The 22,604-nt window shown below is 40.8% G+C and overlaps 1 protein-coding gene across 5 annotated transcripts in view; it reads left to right on the plus strand.

Moving 5' to 3' along the window:
* The first annotated feature begins 3,026 nt into the window (after positions 1-3,026).
* The window catches only part of SMAD5 (SMAD family member 5), a 55,264-nt gene continuing 35,686 nt past the window's right edge, over positions 3,027-22,604 (plus strand). For 2 of the 5 annotated variants that reach the window (XM_085014636.1, XM_021084785.2), the window contains exon 1: positions 3,027-3,140. The gene's annotated coding sequence lies outside the window, so the exon portion shown is untranslated. Of the gene's footprint in view, positions 3,141-3,304; positions 4,172-10,993; positions 11,052-22,604 lie in introns of those variants that run through there. The other 3 variants (XM_021084786.2, XM_085014637.1, XM_021084787.2) reach the window with 3 other exon arrangements.

The raw sequence follows: 22,604 nt of genomic DNA on the forward strand, positions 1-22,604 counted from the left end.
TGTGGTGTAGGTTGCAGATGCTGCTTGGATCCCGCGTTGCTGTGGCTCTGGCGTAGGCCGGTGGCTGCAGCTCCAATTCGACCCCTAGCCTGGGAACCTCCATATGCCAAGGGAGCGGCCCAAGAAATAGCTAAAAAGACAAAAAAAAAAAAAAAAAAAGTAAAAAGTTAAAAAAATAGGGAAAGACTGAGTTAGTCTTTCCAGGTCTTCTTGTTCCATAGACGCTCCCACATTTCCTGAAAATTACCCCCTTACTGAATCTGCAAAATTCAAGGTGGAAGTAGGTCATTGACCAAACACTTAGGCTGGGTCTTTACTTCAAATGAATAATTAACAGAGTTGTTGGAAAAATTTAAAGAAAGGGCTCATTTTACCCTTAAACATTCACTTGGCTATAGGGGAACTGTTTGGAGCGCAAATCAGGGTTTCTGAACCCCATCACTGTTGGTATTTTGGACCAGATAATCCTTGGTAGAAGGAGGCTCTCCTGTGTATCATAGAATGTTTAGCAGCATCCTTGGCTTTGACCCAGCAGATGTCAGGAGCACCACCCTCCTAGATTCGACGACAACCAAGATTGTTTTCAAAGATTGTCAAATGTTTCCTGGAGCCCACGGTGACCCTGTTTGAGAATCACTGGCCTAAATTGTCCAGAAACAGTATTCTCTAGAAGTAATATATTTGACTTTTAATGCTGCTTCTGTTTGGTCTTTCTGGTCCATAAATGTTCAACTGAAAAAGCAGTTTATTTGGATGCCCCACTGACTATATCTACATGTTCAGATTGTCCTGTTCTACATTTGTTTTTAGATCCCATCTGATTGCCCCAAGCAGAGACTTCCTTATTCCATTCTTATGGCTCTGACAGGCATAGTCATTTGCTGTTAGATAATCTGACTCTATAGATCTTTAATGATCTGTCTGATTTTTTTATACCCTTTGAGGTCTGGGTAACATCTTGGTCCTTTGGGAGGAGTTTCCCTTCCTGTCTTCTATGCTATCATCTCTTCCAATTTAAGACCTAAGCTGAGCCCACACAGCAACTTGGAGTCATTGGAGTCTCTAGTTGATCTGATCAGTAGTTCTGGAAACAAAACTATTGGCTTTGAGATTAACATGGGATTGTCAAAAGGAATCCTGTAATCACAAATTGTTATACGTGTGTAGTGACTGCGAGACAGCAGACAGTTTGCTTTGGGAAGGACTTTGCTGGCTGTTGGAAGTGAGGAATAGCTGTAGCATAGAAAATATTTAAACCAAAGTATGTCTTACAATGTTCTCTGCACAGCTCTCTGCAAACAGCCGTTTTGGGGGAAAAAAAAATTGCATTCTCCAAGGCAGGGTTGTGGGCACTTCTGGGAGCTGTAAACCCTGGCAGGCTCCAGAAATATGTGCCTTCCAAGGGCTGGGAAGTTCTGAATTAACAACAAATAATCAGTGAGTGTGACAAAGAGTTAAGGTACACAGATTTTACTTTCACAAAGTTTATGATGTAGTAAAGAGTTTTAAGACGTGGACCTGAGATTGCAAACTAATGGCCAGCAGGCTAAATTGGGACCATGGATTTGTTTTACTTGGCTTGTACAGTGTTGGCCTCCTGAATGTCTAAGACAGAGAGAGACAAAGAGAGAAAGAATGAAAAAAGTTGATAAACATATAAAACTGAGATTTTTTTTGCATTAAAGTCCAGATTTCCAGCTGTTTTTGAAAAATCAGAAGATCTGCCAACCCTGGGTTCTTATTCCCACATTCCCCCATGGTGACAGTTAGCTGGGGTGAAATAGTAGCTGCCCCCTTTGAACAGAGCAGAGCCTCCCTGGTTTCCCACTCCCTCAGAGGCCTCTGTCCACGTCTGAGATGACTGCCTTGAATGTAGGGATATTTCCCATTGACTATATCTCTTCACCGTTGAAACCAACCACTGAAGCCTGGAGCAAGACAGCTGCTTCCCACTTGTTTCAGGTGAGATGACCTTGGGGCAGGCCACAGTGGTGGCCAAAGAGGCCACAGGAAATGGTCCGATTTGGGATATATTTGGAAGGTAGTATTAATAAGATTTTGCGACGGTTTGGTTTAGGGAATGAGAGGGAGGATTTGAAAATGACTCCAATTTTGATTTTGACTTAGATTGATTTGAGTTAACCCATAGCGGAATATGGAAAACCCGTATGGAAGTTTTCAAATAAAAACAAAATTGCCGAAAAGTCTTCTTCTTTCGTCGTCTCCAAAGTGGGTGCCTTAGAAGGTACCACTCTCGTTTTCTGGGACATGCTGACTCTTTGGAGGATGGGGGAGGGAGGGAGCTTTGAGAAGAGCCTCAGTATCTGAGAAAAGAGAAGTAGGCTCTTGTTTGGGGAGATGGAGTGGAGCTCTATCAGTCTGTGGGCGCCCTCTGCGCCCCTCGGTGTCCCCAGCTGTCCAGGACGGCCTCTCTTGCACTGCTGGGGTGTCAGTACGTGGACAGCCCTAGTTCGGGGAACTCCAAGGTCTGGCACTGCAAAAGGGGTGGAGGATGGTAGAGGCGCCAAGATTTCCACGTGGGAGGGGTTTTCAGGCCGCATCCAGTAAGCAGCTGTATCCAAGCAGCTTGTTTTGAACTTACTCTCTCCGCAGAAAGAGGACTCTCTGCCCTCAGATTTATATTTGTATTGCAAATCATTAAGCGGAGCTAAGGGGCATCTGAAGATGTTTTTATTTACACTTTATATGTGACTGAGAAAATCTTCAACCGTCCATGTCAAGGACAATTATTTTATTTTATTACAACGTGGGCTGACTTGGTTAATGGAGACTACTAGCGGTGGTGGGAACTAGCCGACTGCCACTCCTGGGCCTGGCCGTGGACACGGGAAGCCTCCACCAGATCCGCAGATCGGAAGCCGGAGATTGCGGGCGCCGAGCCAAGCGCGGAGGCTTCCTCAGCCGCCGGAGCGAGACGGCCCTTCCCTCCGTCCCGCAGCGGTCACTCGGCCGCTTGCGCGCATGCGCCGAGCCCGCGGCGTCCTCCCCGGCTCCTTCCCTCCTTCATCCGGGTCCTGGGCGAGCGGGCGCCGTGCGCGTGTCCCGCGGCCGAGCTGCTAATAAAGTTGCGCCGAGGGAAAGCGCGGCGACGGCGCCGGGAGAGCGCGCGCCGCCGGCCCGTGAGTGAATGTGGGGCCCTGGGACGGGCGGGCGAGCGGGAGCGGGGGCTGCGGGCTGTGCGGGGACGCGGCTCTGCCCTAGCGGCCGGACTCGGGCCGAGGCGGGGGCGTGCGGCCGCGGGCGGAGCGGAAACCAGCCGGGCCTGCGGGGCGGGAGGTAGGCCGAGCCCCGGCCTGCCCGGGTCCAGGCGGGCGCCCATGGTGCGGCTCGGCCGGCTGCGGAGGCCTGGCCTGCGGCCGGGGCCGTCCCGAGGCGGGGCAGAGGCTGGCCCTTGTCCCGACGCCGCCGTTACCGCCCGCACTGAGGCGGGAGGCGTTCAGGACGCTTCGCGGGGCTCCCCGGCCTCGCTTCGGTCCGGAGGAGCGGTTTGTTCTCCCTCTTCTAAGCGCCACCCTCAAACACACCCCTGGGAGGATGGCCGAGCTCGGCCGAGCAGCCGGGTCGGCCACCCTGCCAAGCAGCCCGGTGGCTCGATGAATCAATCCGTGCCGCCGTCGCTTTGTGTTTCAGTCCTTATCTTAAGGATCCACGCTTATCGGTGGGAATTACACCCTGGTTATTTGTGACCTGCCGCTGCACCCAGCTGGTGCTTCGACCTGGTTTGAGCCACTTGCCATGCCAGTTTTCATCCTGGCAGAGATTTCTTCTACTTCCTATCAGCTGCTGCAAGGCAAGCGGCAGACAGTGACTGTTTGCCTACAGCCTCTTCCACCCCTGCCGGGGTCCTCCAGTCGAGTGTCAGGACTCAGATTCACGGTCGGGTCGGCTCCCCTCCCCCTCCCTCCCCCTCTTTGCTCTCTTCCCCTTTCAGCTGCTGTTATTACGTGGAGTTTGGAGCCTAAGCTTTGAAAACTCCCATGTGGCGCCTGTCTTAAGTCGGAGCATGCTCAGTAGCCCAAACAGATTTTGGTTGCAAAAAGAACTGGGGCGAGGATAGTCGGGTATTTTGGACGTTTGCCCGCTTCCTAACAAAATGTTCCAGTTCTGGTTTGGATGGCATTGGAGAGTGGAGCTGTAGGCCAGCCTAGAGGTGAGGAATGCCTGAACACCCTGGGCCAGATCTCTATCTTGATTGTAGAGACATTGTTTCCTGACCAGCTGGAGGTCGGAGGGTGGGGTGGGGGGAGTTGGGGGGAGCATTCCTGGCTGCCTCTGCGTTTTTGTGGGTGTGGTACTAAGTGTATCTTGTTTACCTTATCTTTCTGTGGAAAAAGTTTTGAAGTCTCGTTAGGTTTGTCACATCATGCCTGTTGCCTAGCACCACCAGAAGTGTTCTCTTCCAGCAACAAAGACTGGATAGGTAGGAGGTTGTCCTAGGAGCCTTGGCCTTATAGAAGTTGAGAGGAAGGGTTTCTTGAGTTGCTGTTTTTTAAACTCTTTATTCTTTTTTTTTTTTTTTAACTGGAGTAGTTAAATATCCTTCAATTAGAGTACCCAACTTGCCCAGAGTGAATTAGTTTCCAATATGCAAGCTGAAAGGTTAAAAAACTTCATCCCCAGAGGTTAGTAACCTTCCAAGCAGTTTCACATGGCTCTTACATGCCAGTGTTGTGGGGGAGAGGACCTCTCTACACAGTGTGACAGTTTCACGTTTTTTGATCCATATATTTTAATGAAATCATTGTGTTCCAAGTTAAGTAAATAAGGAATTATTTATAGATCTGAACACATTTTATATCCCTTCTTTTACTGCTACTTTGGTTAAGTTTTTTTCCTTTAAGGTGAATCTGAGATTACAAGAATACAGAACAATTCTTAAGAAACAAGTTAACAAAGTGTAACCTTCATAAAGGTTGTATAAATTACCTTTAGATTTTTTTTTAAATGATTGTCTCCATAGCCTCCTCCCTTCTTCCTTCTCTGCACTGCTGCTTTCTCAGTCGGTATGCCTTTGCTTTGCACATAGCTGCTTTTATCGCATAAACTTCAGCCAGTTATTTTTGTTAATAAAATCCATTCGTCATTTATGCTTCCATTCCTTTGAGATCACAGCTGAAATAGGCAATAAAAGTTAGATGAACCTTCCCAACTGACTTTCCTCTTAGATTTTAAATGCATCCATATGATGTCTATTTAAAATGAAGAAAAGAACAGGGATCTGGAAAAGAAAAGAATATTTTTGTAGGTTCTGTGCAGATGTGGTTATCTGCTTGTCTGGTTCACTGTGGTAGGCGCCACAAAAATGGGTAGATTGATACGTGTTGCATTTCTTTCCCCTCTGGCAAAGTGAGTTATTAATTTCAGTGAGAGGCAGTGGCAGAATGTTGTTACTAATGAGGTCTGAATCAGATTGTTGTTTACTGGTTATGTAACATGTTGCTGGAAGTATTATTAAAAGTTGCCTTCTGTAGCAAGGTAGAGGCAAGTCAATTCTGCTTACCCTCTTCCCTGGGTTTTAATTCTTGGCTGAACCTGAAGGCACATTAGGCTATAACCATAATTATACCTGGGCAGCCTGTCTGTTTCCTGTTTTCATCATGAACCCAAACATTATGATTTGCAGTGATGATCTTTTTTGTCCTTTGTGTTAAACAGAGGCAGTATGTCTTCTCTCGATTCTGAAAACAGATTTGTAACTTGGTCAAATCAAAGATATTGGGGTCTTAGTGTTTTGAAGACTAGGCAGTAAAATAATACCAAATCATTTTTAATTTCTTAGGAACTTAAGTTGAGATACTGTCTTAAATAATCGATTTTGTACATATTGATTGTTGTTGTATGTAAATTTTATTATTACCAGTAGTTGGTAGGGTCTTTGAATTAAGAAAGCCTTTTTTGTTTATGACTTATCAGTGTTTATTATTACCAGATGTATATTTTGGTTTAGGCAGTGAGCTGCACATTTGGGTGAGTTTCATGGCTGACTTGAGTACACTTTAGGATACAGCTGCCTTTATTGCTCTGGTTTATCAGTCTTCCCTGTTCTCTTTACTTCCAGAGGGTCGTGTTCCTTCTTTCTCTTTTTCATGCTTCATATTAACCACAAAGAAGCCAAATAGGAGTTCCATTGTTAAGGACCCGGCATTATCTCTGTGAGGATGCGGGTACCATTCCTGGCCTTGCTCAGTGGGTTAAGGATCCGGCATTGCCGTGGCTGTGGCTTAGGCCCCAGCTGCAGCTCCAATTCGACCCCTCGCCAGAAACTTCCTTACGGTGCAGGTGAGGCCATAAAAAAAGAAAAAGAAGAAGCCAAAATAGTTTTGTTTCTTCAGACATTTTGGGTGTTTTATATCTTATGGGTTTGCCAGTATGCTAATAAAGTCAAAGACATTGGAGATTTAGTTTTGTAAGGGAAGGTCTTATAAAAGGAACTCTTACAAGTAGCCTGAGGGATGAAAGCTCTACTAGTCTGAATATTTTGGAGAAAAGATTATTTGGGAGGATTGGACTGAAGAAGGCTGCACAGAGATAGGAGCTTTCCCCACCGTAGAAGATGATGAATGACCCTACAAAGCCTTTCCATGTCTTTTTATACCTTGTTTTTCTACTGCCACAGTTAATCAAATAAAGGTAATTGAAATTCTTAGGGCTGGGTTATTTAGTTCATTGCCATTACCCAGCAGTCTGAATCTGAGAAGTATGTTTACTAGTTCAAAGGTTACGATATAAAATTCTTTTTGAGGAATGATTAAAATCTAGGTTGTTGTTAGGACCAGCTGGTTTTTCAGTCTCATCTTCTGACAGCTTTTATTGTTCCACAATTTTGAAAAGATGGGGGAATTACAGAGTTACTTGGTTTTTCATAAATAATCAACTAGTTCTGGGCTGTGCAGTTTTGATTTGTTTGTTTGTTTTGTGTAGCTAGACATGGAGATTTTTAGCTCCTTTCTGGTAGAGAGATGGTTTCAGTGACTTTTCTTCTTGCTTTTACAGTATTCCTAACTTGGCTATGACAATATTTTAGAAGAAAGAATTTAGTAGTTTTGTGTGTGCAATAATACTATTATTGTAATTCACTTTGGGAAGCCAGAAGTGCATTTTGTAAACAGAGTTTGTTCTTGAACTCTTTGGTACAATAGTCTTCGTAAATTATATGTATAATTTATAGACTGGTATACTCTGGAAATTTGGAAATGGCTTTATCTGTTATGAGATTTTAACTGGATTTTTCTTTTTGGTTTTCGTGTATGTTGTTTTGTTATTACTGGAAGTAATAATAAAAAAAGAAAAATTAGTGTCACCTTTCCACCTTTCTCTGAGCATAGCAGCTGAGTCCTGCGAACAGTCTTACACTTTTCAAATTTAACTATGGTCTCAGAATATGTCTGGTAGTTTCAAGGCAAGTTTTGTTTTGTTCACTTCTGTTTTCAAGATGTGTTAGGATCTGCTTAGCATCCTATCTGGTAGGCTGTATAACTTGAAATCTAGTTATTCTGGTTTCTGTGTTCCTAGGAGAAGGGGGCCCCTGCAGAAATTTTTCTTTCCCTTTAATCACATCTTTCTGCCCACTTCCATGAGTAGCCACTTAACTCACTGGCCATTTCCACTCTTTGGAGTTGCAAGTGTAAATTAAATAAATGATGACTAGAGCTGAAAAGGTACCCAGAGTATGTATGTTCCCTTTCCTTCTAGGCAGGTGACTTGACCTCTGGGGTGCACATGAGGTATCTGGAGAACACCTCCATAACACCTTGGAATATATACTGTGGACACGAGTTAGCATATTGTGCTTCAGAGACACGTTTTGTAAAGTAATGATTTGGTATCTGCCCTTGACGATTTTATAATTTAAAGGAAAGCACTATAAACATTGGCCAGCTCTGTGTCTATTCCTGTATCTACACGCCTGTACAAGTGTACGCAGACACATCTGGTAGCAGTGTCGGAAATCTTGCAGGCTCTGTGGGGGTGAGTGATACATCTAGATCAGCCTCTGCTTAATTAGAGGACTTAGAGAAGCAGGTGAAATTTAAAGAGTGATTAAAAAACTGGGAAACAAAAGTCTGGATGTGAGAGATAAAAAAGTAGAGACTTGTGTGGGCACAGAAACTAGACAAGAGCATTCTGCTGTGAGAAGGGTCAGGGATCATGAGTTCAGCTCCTGAATGTCTTTGAAATCCACTGTGAGAACTTTGGATGTCTTCGGAAACTGGGAGCCACCATTGGGAAAGGTGGTGTTTTAAGTATTTCTCTAGGGAAATAATTTTGGTGCCCATGTGATTGTACTTCCTCTTCTTTGTAGATGTTGCCGTAAAGAGTAGGATTTGTGAATCTAGGAGAGCTTTGTGGCAAACTTGGTCTTGGTTTCTTTCTCTTCTCTGCTTGGTTTATAGAAATTGTACACCTAGATCTAGGATTGGTTTGCCAGTAGTGGTAGGTCTGCTCTCTATTTTTGTGAATTCTTGGTGGCTATTGATGTTAGAACCACAGGGGTAAGACATTCTTAAAGCTTTACCACCCCCGCAAAAAAAAGAAAAAGCTTTACCCCCACCAATCGTAAAAAAAAAAAAGAAAAAAAAAGTTATCCTTGGATGTGTATAGGCAAATGACTTTCTTCGATTGGAGATGATTCCAGGGGTCTTGGTTCTCAAACCTGCTGTAGAATCCAGGACTCTTACTGAAAGTGTATGAGGTAGGTCCCTACTCTGAAGCCTAATGAATCTGAATTTTGTGGGATGGTTATGAGGAATTTGTTTCTTTAAAATCCCCATCTGGAATTCTTTTGTGTAGGTTTGGTTGATGATTGTGGGTTGTGAACCATATGCACACTTATTTGCCTAGGTTGATATGCTCAGATTTCCTTTTGGCTGACAATGTTGGGTGAAATTTTTGGATTTTTTTTTCCTTTTATTTTGCATTGAAGCGATTAGAGAGATATTTGAGCAGAAAGTGAAGGAGCTGTTTCTAAGAATTTACCTCAGAAGTCTGAGCATGAGCAGTGTATTATTTAGTGTAGGTCTGTTGGGGGAAAGACTGTTGAGAGAGGTGTGTGTGTGTGTGTGTGTGTGTGTGTGTGTGTGTGTGTGTGTATTTGAGAATTGGCCAGGAGGTCCTACTCAAGTAGCTTGAAGTAAGAACAAGACTTTTGGTTTCTTGACAGTAATATAAATTCATTTGAATGAAAGCCTGGTGAAGTTTAACTTTTTATTTCTACAGTTAATGTGTACAAAATGTAACTTCTGATTATCCCTTACTTTAGCCTTCAGCTTCAGCCTTGATGACAAATCCCATTCTTCCAGTAGCCCAGGCACACTCCCCATATCTCTTCAATTAGAAACTTGATGTCTTCCAAAACATATGAAACTGTCTATTTCACACCATCCCACTGCTGTCATCGTGGTCTAAGCCATCATCATCCCTTACCTAAATTACTGCAACTCTGAACCGGTCTCCTTGCTTTTTACCCTTGCCCCCTGTCCCCCAACCCCCGTTATTCTCAACACATCAGTAAGAGATATTTTTTTTAATAATGTACGTCTGAAAATGTCATGTCTCCACTCAGAGCTCTCAGATGGCTCCACATTTCACTTCCAGAAACAGAGCCCTTATCATAGCCACCGACCGTGCCCAGTCTGGCTCTCTTGCCTGTTTGACCTCATTCCTTGTTTTGCCCTTCTTGTTCACTTATTCTCAGGCTTTATGGTCTGGCACTTCCTCGAGTGCTCCAGACATGCTTCCACCTCGGGATCTTCACATTGCCCGTTGCCTTCGCCTGAATGGTTTCCCCCTAGATGTCTGCCTGGCTCACTCTTAGTTCCTTAAAGTATTGATTCATTTGGTGCCTTCGCTTGGAGGGTCAGCCCAGCCACTCTATTTCAAGTTACAGCCCTCCCATCCACCATCGTCTGCTTTTTTTCTCCATAGCATTTTTCACCTGGCTGACTATACCGTGTCAGTTGTTTACTGTATTTTGTCCGTCTCCCTGCACTGGAACGTAAGATACATGAGGATGAGGATTTTGGTTCCCTTTATTCACTTTCATAGTCCCAACTCCTTGATAGTACAGGGAAGGAAATGAATGTAGTATTGGATTGGAGTTTGGGAAAAGCCTTCTTTATACAGAGTTCCGGGGTGATCAGGGAAGTTCTCTGGGATGCTAGCTAAAGCTGAAGCCTTCAGTGATGAGAGAGCTGAAAATTAGTGGTGGAGTTTGAGGAAAGTGGTGAGGCCGTGAGTGATATTCATGTACAGGAAGGTACAAAAGGTGTTCCAGTACAGGAAGATAAATGCTTTTGAAAAATGAATTTTTAATATTACTTGTTGACAGAAAGTATTTGCCCCGAGTTTTCAGTTGCTTTTTCTTAAATTTGCATTACCCTAAATATATTCAAGAGAATTTTGAAATAAGAATGACTCTTATAAATCCTCTCTTTAGTAAGAATTTTAGTATAGTTGAGGTACATCTGCACTTTGATTTTAAAATCTTTTTTTCTCTAAGCATATAAGAAATCCATGTGATTTTTTGTTTGTTTTTGGCTGTACCCGTGGCCTGCAGAAGTTCCTGCGTCAGGCTTTGAACTCATGCCACAGCAGCAACCCAAGCCACAGCAGTGACAAGGCTGGGTCCTTAACCTGCTGCACCACCAGGGGACTCTGGAAATCCATGTTTATTTTAAGAAGTACAGAATTGTATGAAGCAGAAAATAAAAAGTGCCCTGAGCCCCACCCCACCCCAGTGGCTAACGTCCTTTCAAAAGCTTTGTATTCATGTTCTGTTTCATTCATTAGACAAATATTTGTTGAGCACATGTATCACTGGGTTTATAGTGGTGAGCAAAAACAGATAGGGCTCCTTTCATTTATATTCTTGCCAGGTTGGACAGGTAAAGGTAAAAACATAGGTATGTTAAGTGTTGCAAAATAGAGGTATGTGATGCAGTAAGATTAAATCCCTGTTTTCTTTCTAGCTGTCTGAAATGACAAAACTCATCAATGAAAGAGTCATCTAGTTAGATCTTCATAAGCCAGAGGTAAACTGTAAAAAGACAAGCTTAATAGCAGATAATGTGTTTGTAGTTATTTTCTTAAGTTCCTCCAAGTTGTGATGTAAGAAGTAGCATGCATTCCTGTCTGTTCAGTTACTGGCCTTCTGTGCTTGCTGTATGTATTTTTCACTCTTTGTTACTGCCGCATTTCTGTTTGCTGGCATATGGATATATAGAGTAAAACTTAGTGATGTGTTAAATAAACAGCATGGGAAGCTCTTCATAGCAACTTCTCTTTTTTTTTTTTTTTTTTTGCCATTACCTTTTAAGATCTTTGAGATTACAGGTGTCTTTTAAGCCTCAGTTCCCAGCACAGAATATTCTTGGCTTATTAGGTACCCAATAAATTTGACGGAATCAAGTTCAACTCTTGAACCTATCTATAAAACAGAAACAGACTCACAGAGAGGACGGAGTTGTGGTTGCCAAGGGGGATGGGGGAGGGAAAGGGATGGACTGGGAGTTTGTGGTTAGTAGATGCAAACTATTACATTTTGAATGGATAAGCAATAAGGTCCTACTCTATAGCTTAGGGAACTGTATCCAGTCTCCTGGGATAGACCATGATGGAAAAGAATATAAAAAATAATGTATATTTGTGTGTGACTGAATCCCTTTGCTGTCAAACAGAAATTGGCACAACTTGTAAATCAACTGTGCTTTAATGAAAGAAATAAAAATAATTAAAAAAGGCGAAAAACCATTTGGAGGGTCCCAGGCTAGGAATCGAATGGGAGCTGCAGCTGCTGGCCTACACCACTGCCACAGGCAACGCAGGATCCGAGCTGTGTCTGTGACCTATACCACAGCTCATGGCAGCGCTGGATCCTTTATCTACTAAGCAAGGCCAGGGATTGAACCCGATTCGTTATGGATACTAGTCAGGTTCATTACTGCTGAGCTACGATGGGAACTCCAAGTTATAAGCCCTCCACTTTTTGTCTTCACTAGTTGTTTGCAGCACAGCTCAATCTTTCTCAGCAATCTTATTCACAAGCATGTAATCTTTTTTCCTTTTTCCTCCCCTGTCTTCCAGTTATAGTGTCATCACTCCTCTTCCTTTCTGTTCTGTTTATAGTTCCCCTAAATAGATAGAAGTTTGAAAGTGATCACTTGATTTAATCATATTCACTCAGACTGCGGTATTGATGAGGATTGACTTACCTTAGACAGATTATCCTGTGTAGTTCCTGATGGGATGTTAGTTTTGTGGGATTCTCTAGTTTTTTTTTAGACTAGAGATAGACATTCCCTGAAAGATATCTTGGACATTGTTCAGTTTAGTTTGTGGGTTTTGTTGTTGTAGTATTAATGACTTTGTTAGCCCACTATGCATCGTTGTAAGACTTGGGTTTAAAGAAAAAGGCTCAGTTTGATATTTAGCATTCAAATGGTTGGTTTAGTTTGACTTCATTAAGAGCAAAAAAGAAAAACAGAATTTGTTCTCTATCTGTTATTATGCTCTTGAAATATGGCTCTAACATTTATAAATAATAACTATTTTAAAGGAACTTCTTGTGGAGAATTATTGTAAAAGAAAATAACTCCGTGATTTAAATTCCTTGAAGTCTACTGATATTTTGGTTTTCTTAGGAACTAAACATATAGTCTTTAAAGAATAATTGTCTTATTCCCAATGGTATGCTTTAGGATAACTTTAGTGTGTTAGGTGGTCCAGGAGGAGGATGACAGAGACACAAATAGAATTTGCCTAGAAGCCAGGTTTTCATGTAGGACATTGTCTCACATATCTGGGCTGTCAAACGGCATCCTCTCCTCTACTCAGAAGAAAATTCAGAGATAAGCAAGCCCTAGAGCACAAGAAAATACCAAAGATACAAATACATACTTTAGGAGCTAGAAGAAAAGTTCATTATTTATACATCACTAGGTAGTAGCCAGGCTTCTCCAAAATCAGCAGTGAGGAATGTGGGAGAAGCTGTAAGGAATGGAGAAAGGGGAGGCAAGAAAGGAGAAGAGTCGAAGGAATGAGAACAAGAGAGAAGAATAGTAGATGCTGGTGGGATGTGATAGAGAACATCAGAAAGGACTTTGGGAGAGGAGGAAAGAAAAAGCCGCCTTATTTCTTCTAAGATGTGCTTTCCCCCCCCCCCCCCCCTTCATAACATCTCTGAAATTGGATGGGTCATAAAGCTGATGGCATCTGAATATTGGTTTGGCCAGGTGGCAGTTTTGATGTTGTTGTCATTTGCATGTGCACAAACTCTGCCTGTGCTGTTTTTTGTTACTGTCAACTCTTTGATTTACACTCTAGATCAAGCACTAGTTTCAAAATTTGGCAGGATGGGTGTCAGTAGCTTGAACGAAATTCTGGAGTTGTACTGGAACATTCTTCAGACCTATAGTCTTGATGGAGAAGGATGATACTATGAAGAAAAAAATCTGAGTGATGAGAAAGCATGGTGTGATAGTTTAATTTGCAGTTATTTCTTCCTTCAAGGTTCATAAAATAATAGTACTTCGAAAGTACATGGTTTTATGTATTTGACGAAATAAAGTAGCCCAGCTATATATTTAAAATCCTCAGCCTGATATAAAAAAATTTCATGATTATTACAATATTAATTTTAGTTTCCCTTTACAGACTATGTATGTACTGTGCAAGGCATTGAGTTAAGTGTTTATCTCATTTAATTCTCAGAACTGATTATACAAAACAGGAAAAGTGGAGATTTAGGTATAAGTGTTAGACCCAGAATTTGAACTCTAGTCATTAGACTAACATCTGGTGATTTTGTGTGTTATGATACAAATATTAACATCCTGTATAGATTAGCCTTATTGTCTATTTCTAGCCAGATTTCTTGTTCTACCACCTGTGTTCTAGCAAGCTGAACTGTTGTATTTCCCCATCCTGGTAGTTAAAAACTCTGATTTTGTGTCTTTGCTCAGAAGAGCTTTTATGCCTAAGATACAGCTACTTCATGTTGTTTGTTTCCCTCCGCTCCCTTCCCCAAAGGGCCGTTCCCTGAATTTCTTTTAGAATCCTCTCCACTGTAGGGCATTTGCCATTCTTCATGGTGTACTATAGATGGGAATGGGCACATCTTAGTTATTTATTAGTTTGTAATTCTTTAAAGTTAAGGCATGGATTTGATTTATCTTTTAACCCTTTAGAATCTAGTTTAGTGGCCCTTTTTAGGTTCTCTTGGTAAATATGTGTTGTATAAATAAGAGTGTAAGTCTGAGATTAAGTTTAGCACTGGTTGTGTATATTTGTGCCTTGTAGATCCTGAAAGCATCATAGAAAGGGAGTACAGAGGACCAAATCTAACTGCCAGCAGTCTGTAACCTCTAAAGACTGAAGTTACTGAATAGCGCCTTTTTGGACTTTTCTCGATTCCTAGGATAAGTTTAGGGATAATATAGAGAGTATAGTAGATGATGGTGGACATCATCAGCTGACTGAATTGAGCAGGGCTGTTCCTAGTGTTTCTAAATTAATGTTCTTTAGTGACAAGGTGAAGTGCATGTGCAAGATCGATCCAGCTTTTCAATAACAGGTTTAAAATTAATCCTTTTGGTTGCTAGAAAACCTAATGACATTCTTATTTTCAAAGTATTTCAAGTTCACTTGGGGCTCGTATTGCATATGCTAATATAAGCAAATCATAAAGTTATTATTTTGCTCTTTTTTTGTGTACGTGATGAAAAACTCTTTCATAATGGAGGATTTGTGAGGATACTAAAAGGACTTATATGAGGATACTAAAATAAATCTATTGCTCTATCTGTCCCAGACACTCTGATACTTTTACTTCAATTTGTGGACAGTGTGTTACTCTAAGTATGATACATTATACAGAAAAGAGAACGGGAGAAAATTGATCTACACATGGGTACCATAAAATGGTTTCAGTCTTAGTATAACAATCTCATTGAGAAATCTACATGTTAAATATTAAGAAAGTGGATGTGTGAAATACCTTTGGGAATATTCTCTTTCTTTCTTTCTTTTTTTTTTTTTTTTTTTTTTGCTTTTTAGGGCCTCACCTGTGGCATACAGAAGTTCCCATGCTAGGGGTTGAATTGGAGCTTCACCTGACGGCCTTTGCCACAGCCACAGCAATACCAGAAGCCAAGCTGCGTCTGCAACCTACACTGCAGCTCATGGCAATGCTGGATCCTTAACGCGCTGAGTGGAACCAGGAATCGAACCTGAATCTGCTGAGCCACAACGGGAGCTCCCCCGTTGGGCATATTCTTCTGGTGTTAAATGGAAAGTGCAGAATACCACGTAGTGTTGTGTTATGCCCTCAATCATGGCCAGAGATTGGGGAGACTATATATATGCAGAGAAAAAAATATTAGGAATTAATAGTCCAAATATTAATGAAGTAGTTATGGGTAAGAGTATTTTATAATTAGAAATTTCATATTTAGAAAAAAATGTTTTTAAAAAACTGGTGCAGTGTTTCATCATTTCTAAGATAATTGTGTTGTTGTGATAAGTGTGGCAAAAACGTCGTAATGATAATTTAAAAGTCTTTGGAGTAAGGCTTCCATAATAAATGTAAATTTTATGCAATAGTAGCAAATACTTAGTTCTGTCAGACCTACGGACTGACTGAACTTAACTGAGAGAAGAGTGAGTTAGATACAGAAGTTGATGAGATGTGTTAAGTGGTATAAAAATCAGTTTAAAAATGACTGGATTACCCTTGGTCTCTGAAGCAGTGTGTTCTTTTTTGATAGCATATAGTGGTTTGAATATATTGGAGAAGTCAGAGAAGTATGGAGGATAAGAGGGAAGATCTTTAAGGGAAGAAAACTCCTCCCCAGGAGGCTTTATTTTTAGGAGGCAGTGTGTGCAGTGGCTAGGAGGGTGGGTTCTGGAGCTGGGCTGCCAGCCTTCCATTCCCAGCTTTATTTCTTCCTGTTTATATAAATAAAAAAGTTACATCTAGTTTCCTTTCACTTATTTTCTTATCTGCTGAATGGCAATTATGGAATTTGCCTTATATGACTGTTTTGAGTTTTTAATGATTTTGGGTTTATAGATTCTTGATGGTGCTTGCCATAGTGAATGTTCAATAAATGTTAGTGGTATTATTCTTGTGGGAATATTGTCATCCTCTTTAGCAATTGTTTTTGCAAAAAGAAAGCTGTTCAAATTCTTGAAATAGCAATATACTTTCAAGAAAGTTAAATGTTGAAAAGCCTCCTTTTATAGGTAACTTTTTTAAGCTCACTCATTCACTTCAGTTTTTTTCTGTCAGTAGCAATGCAGCCCATTATCTACACTTTCTGTAGAGGATTTCTAGCAGACACAATACAGAGGTTCATAATAATAAGTCATTAAGAAAAACTCATGCTGTGTTTAGTTTTTTGTGAACCAGTGATAATTGGTTCAGGAAAAAGCCCATTTAAAATGAAACCACTTAAAATGCAGACCAGTATTTCATACCAAATTGTGAATAAAATGTCTGATTGGGACTTCATCTTGAAAAATTAAAAGTTTGGAAAAACATTGGGTTATACTTGTGAATATGCATTAAATCTTACAGTGAGCAAAGACTGAATTGAGTGTAGATGGATAGGCTTAATTTTTCTCACAAAATAACTTAGTAGCATGATATGACATCCTTCATATTTGACATTTGTACTGTTAGTATGAAGAGGATTTTTTGTGTGAAAATATTCATAAAAATGTACATATTGATTTTCCCAAGGACCTCTGTTAATCCTTTGATAGTCAAGTTACTATTTCTCTATAGAGAATAGGCTTGCTTACTGATTACTATAAAAGTGGTTAATTCTCATACTCAACGTTCATCATCAATGCAGACCCACTACAGGAATACCATCCATCTAGTCCCTAATGCATTAATCCTGTGGGTCTCACAGGCAAAGGGAACTGCACATCTGATGCTTATGTCACTTACTGTGCCATGATTAATAAAGTCCTTTGTCTCTGACCCAGGAGTCTCATGTTCTTTGTCAGTATCTATGAGGCAGTACCAGACTAACTTATTTGTTTATGGGTGGTAGGGTAAAATTAACTTCAGACCTTGCATCATTAGCTGTCATTTTCGTAAACTTTATGAAATGGTACAGTTTTTGCAAATTGTATGTTTCACTCATAGTTTAGAAGCCGTTGTAGTGAGGGAGAGGCTAGTGAACGAGAACTAATTGTAAGTGATCCCTGCAATCATCAGTTTTTAGAAGATTTTAAAAATTGAAGTATATCCTAAAGTGGACAAATCTAATGTGTATAGCTCAGTGAACTTGTACATATGAATACATGTATGCCACCATCACCCAGATGGAGATATAGAAGTTTCCTAGCTCTTTAGAAGGCTTTGTCTTGTCCCCTCTTAGTAGCATCCTTGCCTCTGGTGCCAGAGGTTAATTTTGCCTATTTTTGTATATCCTGTAGATGGAATGATATTATATGTAATCTTTTGTATCTGACTTCTTCACTATTAAATCAATGAGATTCATTCATGTTTTACAAGTGTTTGTTCTGTTTCATTGCTGTCAAGTGTTCCGTTGTATGAATTTATTACTGTGATTTATTTACTCTATTGTTGATGGATATTTGGGTTATTTCCAGTTTGGGACTGACTGTTACAAATAAAGTTGCTGTGAACATGTGCTTGCCTTTTGGTTGACGGAGTACTTGTTTCTCTTGGATATACACCTAGGAATGAAATGGCCTGGTCATGGGGGTCTATGTTTAGCATTAGTGGATGTTGTCCAACAATTTTCCACGGTGACTGGGCTAATGTATATTCTTGCTCGCAAGAGTACGTAAGAGTATCAGTTGTGATTGTCACAAACATCTATTCTCTCTCTCTCTTTAAAGTCTATCCTTGGAGATTGTAATAATATTCCACTGTTTTAAAAAATTTCTTTGATAACTAATGATGTCAAGCCCATTTTACCATCTCATGGCTATTTTGGTATCTTTTGTGAAGTACCTGATCAGGTCTTTTACTTCCTAGTGAATTTTTACGATCAGTTTTGCTCCCTTTTTTAACGTTATGAGTTGGAACTTAGATAACAAGTACTTGGATTACTTGCACATACCATTTATGCAGTTTGGAAAGTCATAAAACATTTTTAGAAGGAATGTCATTAAACATGTTTGAAGTTTTTAATCATTCTTTATTTAAAGCAGTGAGTGCAAATTTTGTGCCTTCCCCTTTACCAGTGCTAGAAATTCATGTGTGAATGGCACATTTCAGTTTATAAAACTGTATTATGTTTTCAGTCTTTAGGCACACATTATTTATTACTTCAACGTTTTAATGATGTAGGAACCATCATCTCTGTTTTATAGAAGGAAGAATGATACCTGGTCATATACCTAGTAAAGGACAGAATCGAATTCTCTTCTGTTTTCATTATAATACGTGAAAAATTAAAAATAGTGGATGTTTTGAGTTCTGAAACACATAGAAAAGTAGAGAAAATAGTATATCTCATGATTTTTCAAATTTTCTTCCATTGTAGTTTTAAACGGAACACAGCTAAGACTTTTCCATTGTTTCTTCTACCTTCTTTCCTTTTTTCACCAGAGGTAATCAGTAGTCAGTACCCTGAGGTTGTCATGCATCATTTTCTTGCATACTTTTTTTCTCTTACTGTATACTGTATCTCTGCATATCCATACATAACATTTTTTTGTTTAAAATTGTATGCAGTTGCTTTTATAAAGGTATGTATGTTTTTATAAATTGCCTTTAAAAAATTCATTTAATAAATAGGCCCTGTTCTAGGTTCGGGGGAATATGATGGCTAAGGAAGACAAGGCTGCTGCCCGCCTACTAATAAATTTCTGTGGGGAAGAGACATGTAGTTAATAAATAAAATAGGTATAACATCAGATTATTATAAATGTCATGAAAGAAAATTGAGCAGAATCAGGGGATAGAGAATGATGTGGGATGTATGCTATTTTAGTTAAAGTGGTCAGGGCCGTCTTTTTTCAGGAAGTGACATTTGAGCAGCTGAGTGAACTGAGAGAGTAAAAGGAGAGGAGATTTCCACAGGAGGGAATGAATATCAGGTGTAATGGCCTTGAGGTAAAAATGACTGGAGCATTTGAGAAATGGAAAGACTTCAGGTATGGTTAAGTGAAAAGTTAGCTCGGAGAATGCTAAGAAATGAGTTTGGAGGAAAAGCCAAAGGCTGTATCATGTAGGTCCTATAAAGTAATGTGAAAAAATTTAGATACCGAATGTAATGGGAAGCTGCTGTATGACTTTTGATCAGAGAAGTGACACAGTTGATGTACTTTTAAGATTACTTTTACACTGGAATAAGACTGTGGAAGCTCTTTCTAGAGAGAGAGGGAAAAATCTTGAAGATATGTTGTTTATACCTTTTTCTATACCTTGATTTTCTTCACTATTTATGTTAAAAAGATTGATTATACATCTTATATATTTTTCTATATAGATTATAAGTATAAATGATATATATATTTGTATTATAAGTATAAATGATATATATATATTTGTATTTTTTCTGCGAAGTCATGAATGACAAATACAAGAGGGGTCATCTGTGAGAACGGGTGCTGAAGATGGGGAGAAGAAGACGAAGGGAGCTCATCACTCTCTGTTTTTTATATGGCAGGAAAATACTTTGAAATCATAACACCTGTGTGTATACATCTTAAATATTCATCCGGCCAAAATTTCACAAACTGATTCTCTCATAAAATCACCCAGAACAAGATTAAGAACTTCAGGATGGCAGAAACCCTCAGGTTCCCTTCTAGTCAGTCCGCCGACCCTTCCCTTCAAGGGGTAACCACAGTCTGACTTCTAATAGCCTGCGTTAGTGTCACCTGCTTTTTGTCCTAGCACTCTTTACCCCATTCTATTCACTGTCATTTGTTTTACATAATCATTATTTTCGTCTTAGCGTTAGGCCTTTGTTAAAAGGTTAAAACAGTACAGAAGCATGTAGAACAGATCGTGCGGGACCCCTTCTGCTGCCTGTCTTCCATTCCATGCCTCTCCCCAGAGTAAGTGCAAAGAATAGGATGTGTTCTTTTAGCCCTTGTTCTGGATTTATGTACACAAAGATCTTTTCCCGTTTCTCTTGTTTCTGCATACTGTAGTTAGTATTTAATAATAATAATAGTGATACTAGCTTAGTAGTTAACATTTATGATGCACTTTCTGGTGGTTAACTGCTAATCTGGTATCTGGTCTTCAAGTTCCTCCCCTTTTGGCTCTCCCTTCTTCAGCACACCATTGCTCCTTCTCTCTCTCTCTCTCTCTCTCTCTCTCTCTCTCTCACATGCACTGCTCTGTCAAGCCTCTGTTACATTCCGAATACATCTGGTCAGCCAGGCCTATCTCCTCTCTATCCTAGGAAATTCTCTCTTCATGTCTACCCGTGTAGTTTTTCGTTTGTGCCCCTTTTCCTTTGAAATTTCACTTGTCTCAGACAACCAACCACTTGTCTTCCTCTCCCCAGATGGCTCTTATCCTGTACCTTTAATGTAGCTACATCTGAAGTGACCCTTTCTTACAATGTGTTAACTCATAACACTTTACATTTTGTGACCTGTTGCTGACAATTGTGCTTTAATTCTCTTGTTATATTTCTTTGGTTTAATGTCAGCAGTTTTGTTTACCCGATAAAAATTATCCCGTGTGGGGTTGGGGAAGACATCCTGCGTAGAGTTGGGTGTATCCATCCGTACTTAAAGAGTGTATCTTTACTTTCCCACTCCCTTCCTCCCACGGGTCCACCATCGCAGTCTGGGTAGCCACTACTGAGCCTCTGAGCATGTCTCTGACTTCCTAGTGGCAGCAGGGTGCTGGGAATTTGAATTGAGTTGAAACAGACATAGGTTCTTCTCTGCAGGCTGTGTGATCTGCCCTTGCAGGTAAGGAGAAGTCAGTCTAATTGAAGATTGTGTCATGACTAGTGACAGGTGCTGAGAGGTTATGATACAGGTTTTTTGGGTCTGACGTGCAGTGTGAATAAATCCTTGCAGCTCTGGAGTTCCCGTTGTGGCACAGTGGACACGAATCTAACTAGTAAGTATGAGGTTGAAGGTTTGATCCCTGGCCTCGCTCAGTGGGTTAAGGATCCAGCATCGCCATGAACTGTGGTGTGGGTCACAGATGCAGCTCGGCTCCCGCGTTGCTGTGGCTCTGGTGTAGGCCGGTGGCTACAGCTCCGATTAGACCCCTAGCCTGGGAACCTCCATATGCTGCGGGAAGCGGCCCTATAGAAAAGGCAAAAAGACAAAAAAAAAAAAAAAAAAGAAGAAGAAGAAGAAGATGATGACATTTTTTTCAGTGCAGCAGGAAAGGGGACACTCGTTCAGAGCACCGTGGCGTCTCTGAGTCGAGAAGGCAGAGATAGATGTTCAAGAAGAATAACTAGAATGTACATAGGATTCTATTTACGTGATTTGGGGGAAAGGCAAAAACCAAAGGGACAGATAATAGATCAGTGATTAAATGAGGGTGAGAAGAAGGGTATTCTGCCAAGGGGCACAGTGAGTAATGTCCTGGAGTAATGTCCAGTGAGTAATGTCCAGCTCACGGGATCCCAATCTGCATCTCTCTTCCCAAGGCCACACTGAGCTGTGCCATGCTAGCGTCTTGGAATCAGCCAGATGGGAGTATTTACATCAGGGAAGTTGGCAGGCACTATCATCAGGATTTGGTTGTGTCTTTTTTTTTTTTTTGCTTTTTAGGGCTGCACCCACAGCATGTGGAGGTCCGCAGGCTAGGGGTCCACTCGGAGCTACAGCTGCCGGCCTCCGCCACAGCCACAGCAATGCTAGATCTGAGCTGTGTCTGCAACCTACAGCACAGCTCACATCAATGCTGGATCCTTAACCCACTGAGTGAGGCCAGGGATTGAACCCACATCCACTTGGATCCTAGTCAGGTTTGTTGACAGCTGAGCCAAGACGGGAACTCCTGTCATTTGTTTTTGAGAGATGGTTTACCAGAATACTTCACCGGGCAAAAGGGATTTTCTGGGACATCTTTTGTTACTGACATCCTTTTTCCAGACATTACTCCTCCTAGGTCACTGGCTCCTTATTGTTTGTAGCTGGCTATGTAGTGACAATAGTGGTAGCCACTGACTTTGAGTTGCAGGACAGCTCACTCTTATTGGTGGAGTGCCAGTGCGTATCGCCTTCCTCTTGTCACCATCGCCAAGAGCTTCTTCAGGGTGTAAGGTGGGGGTCAGATTCATTAACTTTTCGTACTTAAAATATCAGAGAAGGCAATAGGTTTATGAAATTATAAACTATCCTTTTGGGGGTTAAACTTTTGAATTCATTCTCTTTAAATCTATCATTCTTTATTTTAAAAGTAGATACTTCCCATTTAAGTGTGTTAGGACTTATTTGAGGGTTTTGTGCGTCTTATGAAAACTTTTAATAAAATTTACATCTGATAATGTGGCTTGAATAGTACTATGACTTCTGCCCAAACCTTATAACTCTGCGATATGTTTTAAAGAAAATAATGACCCTAGCTAGATTTCTCTTAAGACTTTTGTTGAAATCAGGACAATATCATG

The sequence above is a fragment of the Sus scrofa genome, chromosome 2, assembly GCF_054392235.1.
Source record: "Sus scrofa isolate SSC_HxYL_T2T_F1_AM1 chromosome 2, Sscrofa_HxYL_maternal_Yorkshire_Landrace_v2.0, whole genome shotgun sequence".
Lineage (NCBI taxonomy): Eukaryota > Metazoa > Chordata > Mammalia > Artiodactyla > Suidae > Sus > Sus scrofa.